Source organism: Bison bison, unplaced genomic scaffold (assembly GCF_000754665.1).
Source record: "Bison bison bison isolate TAMUID 2011002044 unplaced genomic scaffold, Bison_UMD1.0 scf7180017864199, whole genome shotgun sequence".
In the NCBI taxonomy this organism is placed as follows: Eukaryota; Metazoa; Chordata; class Mammalia; order Artiodactyla; family Bovidae; genus Bison; species Bison bison.
Genome location: NW_011494771.1, coordinates 65024 through 71569, shown reverse-complemented (window position 1 = coordinate 71569; position 6546 = coordinate 65024). Strand labels below are relative to the sequence as shown.

General features: G+C 42.5%; 1 protein-coding gene across 2 annotated transcripts in view; it reads left to right on the top strand.

Moving 5' to 3' along the window:
• EFR3A (EFR3 homolog A (S. cerevisiae)) overlaps positions 1 to 6546 on the top strand; it is a 74677-nt gene that overhangs the window by 3295 nt on the left and 64836 nt on the right. The window contains exon 1 of one of the 2 annotated variants that reach the window (XM_010844316.1): positions 417 to 435. The exons of the other annotated variant lie outside the window; for it this stretch is intronic. The gene's annotated coding sequence lies outside the window, so the exon portion shown is untranslated. Of the gene's footprint in view, positions 1 to 416; positions 436 to 6546 lie in introns of those variants that run through there. 2 annotated transcript variants of the gene reach the window in all.

Sequence of the window (6546 nt, the reverse complement as noted above, 5' to 3'; positions counted from 1 at the left end):
TGCAGTCCAGCGTTTCTCATGATGTACTCTGCATATAATTTAAATAAGCAGGGTGACAATATACAACCTTGACGTACTCCTTTTCCTATTTGGAACCAGTCTGTTGTTCCATGTCCAGTTCTAACTGTTGCTTCCTGACCTGCATACAGATTTCTCAAGAGGCAGGTCAGTTGGTCTGGTATTCCCATCTCTTTCAGAATTTTCCACAGTTTATTGTGATCCACACAGTCAAAGGCTTTGGCATAGTCAATAAAGCAGAAATAGATGTTTTTCTGGAGCTCTCTTGCTTTTTCCATGATCCAGCGGATGTTGGCAATTTGATCTCTGGTTCCTCTTCCTTTTCTAAAACCAGCTTGAACATCAGGAAGTTCATGGTTCACGTATTGCTGAAGCCTGGCTTGGAGAATTTTGAGCATTACTTTACTAGCGTATGAGGTGAGTGCAATTGTGCGGTAGTTTGAGCATTCTTTGGCATTGCCTTTCTTTGGGATTGGAATGAAAACTGACCTTTTCCAGTCCTGTTTGTTTTCTTAGTTGTATGATATACAATGCAAAATGACACAAGGATGCGCCATGGTGTACTTTGCATAGTTAAGAATACAATATTCATGACCTGATTGGAAGAAAGTGAACTACTTGAGTTGTCTGTCACTGTTAATATTTATTATGGTACGGTTTCTGTGATTGCTTCAAAGTATGATACTGATTGGTGGTACCCATGTGAAGTCAGTTGTGTTTGTAATTGCTGTTTTCTCTTTTTGTGACCAGAACCACCAAAATCGCTGGGATAGTGCAATGAACATTAGTACCTCTCAGAAATTCTGCATGTAGAATAAGTAATTTTTGCAAAATCATTATTTTGTTTAGGGATTTTTTTTTTAGGAACACCTACCCACCCCAATAAACGAATGTGTTTTTCTTTTTGGTGTCAGGCAAGTTAAGAGGCTCGTGTATATGCTTAGCTAGTTAATCCTTAAGGGTTTAGTGAAATAAATCTAATGGTTTTCTGTAAAATGAAGGTGTTGGAGATGATCACCAGGGTTTTTTCAGACTCTATAATTCCAAGTCATAGAATTTTTCTCTTCCTGCTATTTTGTTGCTTACTTGGAATGTTGATTCTCTCAGTCGTTGAAACTGGAATCGGTGAGTAGAATCTAGTGGAGCATGGCACACCCATGAAGGCAGAGTGACAGCGTGTCTCATGAATGTTAGCAGTCACGTCACTGGAGTTATTTAGAAGATCCAAAAAGGTCTTTTTCAGAAAGCAGCTACCTGGAAGGGTGTCTGATAGGAAGTGACTGCAGCACAGGAACAATTCTGTGGTCATGTCACTCTATTCAGGCAGTCGTTTGCAATGGTCACTAAGCACAGATTTCAAGACTGTCTCCCTAAGCGATCTCTTCAAACCTGCAACCCTGTAATTTGTCACGTCGTTTTTCTAAAGGCCTTTATTTCATCCTCCTCCACTCCAAGGACCATTAAGAAACATTTTGATTGTGAAGATTTTCCAAATTCTGAATCAGAGTTTGAGTGAAGACATGTTAAAGCTTCTTAATTCCAGTCGTTTTATTTATTTGTTTTGTGTATCAGGAGACTGAGACTCAGTGAGTTTCAGTAACTTGCTTAGAGTCAGGTGGAGTAGAACCAGGGCTTGAACACAGATCTGGGGGTTGGGTTGGGGTTAGGGTTCCTATCCATAATCACAGTGAGCATAGATAATGTTTGTTTTTCCATAGCTAAGCTGATAATAGTTTATCTTTTCAAAAAATATTCCTTGGAGTTACACTAAGGCAAAAATGGTCTTGGCCAAAATTTACATCAGATATGTGAACTTATAAAAATACTTACAGTTTCGTCTTTGCTTCTGTCTTGTCGCCGGAATCTGAGGGAAGAATACTGGGGATCCCAGGGGTATGCTAGGTAGATTCTTGGTTATATAAGTGTAGACATAAGGTTTTTAGTAAACTACTTACATGAAAGGGACCCCTTAGCTGACAGATAACTTGTCTTGAAACAGTTCAGTAAAATGTCTGATTGAATGTGCTCTTGTTTTATATATGAAAACCTGTTGTATATTGGCTAAGGGAAACTGCATCTTAATCATTTTTTGCTGTGCTTTCAGTGATTATTTGTGGTTGATGTGTTCTTTTCTCGTTTAGATTGGCATTGATATTTGGCCGCATACATTAGGCTGTGGTAATGTGGTCCATCTATGTTTGGTTTTTTCCCATTGATGAGGTTAATTATATTTGACTTATTTTTCAATCCATTCTTATGAAATAACTGCAGAATATAGATGAATTGTGATGTGAGGGATGAATGCTGTTTGAAGTGTTTTTGTTTAGAAACATAAGCAGACTTGACCTGCACGTGTGAGCATTCTGTCTGTTCCTTCGCTCTCCCTTGCCTGCCCCTCACCCCCTTCTCTCTCTCTCCCACCCAGCACCTATATATATTGTCAGAGTTACAGCTGAAGAGTTCTCTTTCTCACAGTGACCTTTGTCCCAACACTGTTTGGGTTACTACCAGAAGTCATCTGTCCCCACTCATGGGGACGTGGGGCTGCATTGAAGATAATATATGTGGTGGGAGATGAGACTGGAGAAGGAGGAAGGAGCCAGAATTTGCAAGATTTAATACGCTGTGCAACTAACGTGACTAAAATTGTCTTCCAGCTGTCACATTCACAGGAAGTGGCTGTTTTGTAGGCATGTTAGCAGTTTCCAACTTACTGGTTACTTTACAAAAACTTAGAATTTGCTCTTAGTAACAAATTATTTATGGAGTGTTGATTGTATACCAGGCAATATACTTTGTGCTTTATAGGAATGATCTTATTTAATTGTCTCCCACATTGAGGAAGGTCCTATGTAACCAGTTACAGAAACGAAGAGATTGGTTCAGGGAAGTCAAGTACAGCCTGATGACAGTGAGTGTGGAGCTGGGCATGGAGCCGGATGCCTGTGACTGCAGCGCTCTGCTCCGGGTGCAGCAGGAGTGGAACCTGCTGTCAGATCCTATCAGTTTCTTTCAACACGGTCTCTTCTGCTTAGCACTCTGCCTGATCACGTCACAGGTACTTGGTCAGTATTGACTAAAAGAGGGAATTCGAACTGGAGTCAGAGCAGTGCTTCTTAGATACGATAACTTGAAATAACTTTTTCCCCCATAAAAACTGTTCTGAAAGGTTTTATAGTTTATGATTAGATTCTTAGCAGACCTGTCTGAAATACTTGCCAGGCCTGAGACAAAGAATACCAGTGCAGGCCTGCAGACATACTCTAAGTTGGGGTTTCTCAGTTTTTGCTCTGTTGATGCCTTGGGCTGCATCGTATTTTGTTGGGTGGTCTCGGTCAGTCGGGTGCATTGTGGTTTGTGTAGCAGCGTCTCTGGCCTTTCCCCACTAGAAGCTAGTTGTAGTCCTTGCTGTCCTAAAGTGTGACAGCCAGAAATGTCCTCACACATTGCCACGTGTTCCCTAGGGGGGCACTGTCCCCAGGTTGAGAACCACCAGTCTAAATACTGAATGTTACTGACCACACTGTGCCCACAGCCTGGCCTGCTTTCCCATCCAGGGCCCTGCAGTTTGCTCCCTAGAGATGACCTCAGGCTGCAGGCCCAGGCGGCCTACAGGCCCGATCCAGGCAGCTGTGACCTCTTGGGTCAGGGCAGGCTCTTTCCTGACCCTGAAGTGAGATTGGTGTGTCACACTTCTCTGGGGAGCCAGAGTGAGCAGAGTCCCTCTGCCCCATCCCTCACGGTTCCATCTCAGGAGTTTGGTGCACTTCTGATCCCCTCCCAAAGCTATCCTACCAGAGTAGGGGGCAGGTAGGAGGAAGAAGCCCAGCTTCTTGGGGATACTCGATTTGCCTAGACTCCCACTTGGGGTGATTTGGAGGGGACAGCTTTACAGAAAAACAGCTGCCGCCATCTCTCTGGTGTTTTAGGATGTGATTTTCAGTATAGTCTCTGTCCCCTCTCCTGCCCACACATGCTTCTCTGAAAGAAAAGAATACTCTGTCTTTTGGGAAGCAGAGGTCCTTTGTACCTGAGTCAAATGAAGGCACTGATTCTTAGGAGAAAGCGCCTTTTACCTATTGTATAGCCCAATTTTGATAAGGGATGATCTGAATACTTGGTGGGTGTTGACAACTACGTAAGTTCATACTGTCTTTACGGGGCATGGAGAGGTATAGGATAGAAGTATTATAAAAATCTGGCTAAAGATTTGAAGAAGGATTCAAAGTTAGTATCAATTATAAGAGATCAGTATTTGCAGTATTTACACAAATCAGAGAGCAAAATGCCATCAGCCTTCCATGGTTAAACCACACACCTATGCTTGTCAGCAGTGTTTGATCAGGCTTGGGGAAAGATGATTCATTTTCACTAATGAATAAATGCTAATTAAAAACTGGAATCCTTCGGAGTTTGTCGCATTACCAAAGATATAATTTTAATCTCTTCTTCAGCAACAATAGGCAAAGGTGGTGGTGAGGTACAATGGAAAAGGCAACACTTTGGTATGACTCTTGAAAGTAATTTGTCAGTGTTTTATCAAGTTCTCTGATAATGCATTTACTCATTGACCCAGGAATTTCACTGTTTGGAATCTATAAGAAATGATGAAAAACATAAACTGCGCCAGGATTTCTGCACTGAAATGTCTATCACAGTAATATTGGTAAAATAGTAAAAACCCAGAAACTTTAATATTCAATCATGGGGAAGTGCTGCACATTGAATATAGAACATCCTTGCAAAAAAAATGCCATACAGCCATTAAAAATGATACTTGTAGAAGCACTGGGTTTATAAATTTTTATTTCGTGTAATTTATGTTTTCCAGGTTAACCACAGTTGGCATATAGTCCACAACCAGAAAAAAGAATGCTTAAGATTTTTATAACTTTAGCATAATTTTTTCATAATTTTTTACAAAACCTAAATGAAACAAAATATTGCCATGAACTGGTTCTTCCTTTATCACATAGAAAAGAATTTGGGTAACTTGATGAGATAGTGTCTATTGTATGTGTGTGTACATTTATGGCTTAGGAAAATAGCGTATTTACTGTCTGATTGCTCTTGCTGTTGCTGCTAAGTTGCTCAGTCATGTCCGACTCTTCTCTACCCCATGGACTGCAGCCTACCAGGCTCCTCCGCCCATGGGATTTTCCAGGCAAGAGTACTGGAGAGGGGTGCCTTCGCCTTCTCTGCTCTTGCTGTTGCTGCTGCTGCTGAGTCGTGGCAGTCATGTCCGACTCTGTGCGACCCCATAGACGGCAGCCCAACAGGCTCCCCCATCCCTGGGATTCTCCAGGCAAGAACACTGGAGTGGGTTGCCATTTCTTCTCCAATGCATGAAAGTGAAGTCGCTCAGTCGTGTCCGACTCTTAGCAACCCTATGGACTATAGCCTACCAGGCAGGCTCTTGCTGTTCAGTTCAGTTCAGTTCAATCGAGTCGCTCAGTCGTGTCCAACTCTGCGACCCCATGAATCGCAGCATGCCAGGCCTCCCTGTCCATCACCAACTCCTGGAGTTCACTCAGACTCACGTCCATCGAGTCAGTGATGCCATCCAGCCATCTCATCCTCTGTCGTCCCCTTCTCCTCCTGCCCCCAATCCCTCCCAGCATCAGAGTCTTTTCCAGTGAGTCAACTCTTCACATGAGGTGGCCAAAGTACTGGAGTTTCAGCTTTAGTATCATTCCTTCCAAAGAAATCCCAGGGCTGATCTCCTTCAGAATGGCCTGGTTGGATCTCCTTGCAGTCCAAGGGACTCTCAAGATTCTTCTCCAACACCACAGTTCAAAAGCATCAATTTTTCGATGCTCAGCCTTCTCCACAGTCCAACTCTCAAATCCATACATGACCACTGGAAAAACCATAGCCATGACTAGACGGACCTTTGTTGGCAAAGTAATGTGTCTGCTTTTGAATACGCTGTCCAGGTTGGTCATAACTTTGCTTCCAGGGAGTAATCGTCTTAATTTCATGGCTGCAGCCACCATCTGCAGTGATTTTGGAGCCCCAAAAAATAAAGTCTGACACTGTTTCCACTGTTTCCCCATCTATTTCCCATGAAGTGATGGGACCGAATGCCATGATCATCGTTTTCTGAATGTTGAGCTTTAAGCCAACTTTTTCACTCTCCACTTTCACTTTCATCTAGAGGCTTTTTAGTTCCTCTTCACTTTCTACCATAAGGGTGGTGTCATCTGCATATCTGAGGTTACTGATATTTCTCCCAGCAATCTTGATTCCAGCTTGTGCTTCCTGCAGTCCAGCGTTTCTCATGATGTACTCTGCATATAAGTTAAATAAGCAGGGTGACAATATACAACCTTGACGTACTCCTTTTCCTATTTGGAACCAGTCTGTTGTTCCATGTCCAGTTCTAACTGTTGCTTCCTGACCTGCATACACATTTCTCAAGAGGCGGGTCAGGTGGTCTGGTATTCCCATCTCTTTCAGAATTTTCCACAGTTTATTGTGATCCACACAGTCAAAGGCTTTGGCATAGTCAATAAAGCAGAAATAGAT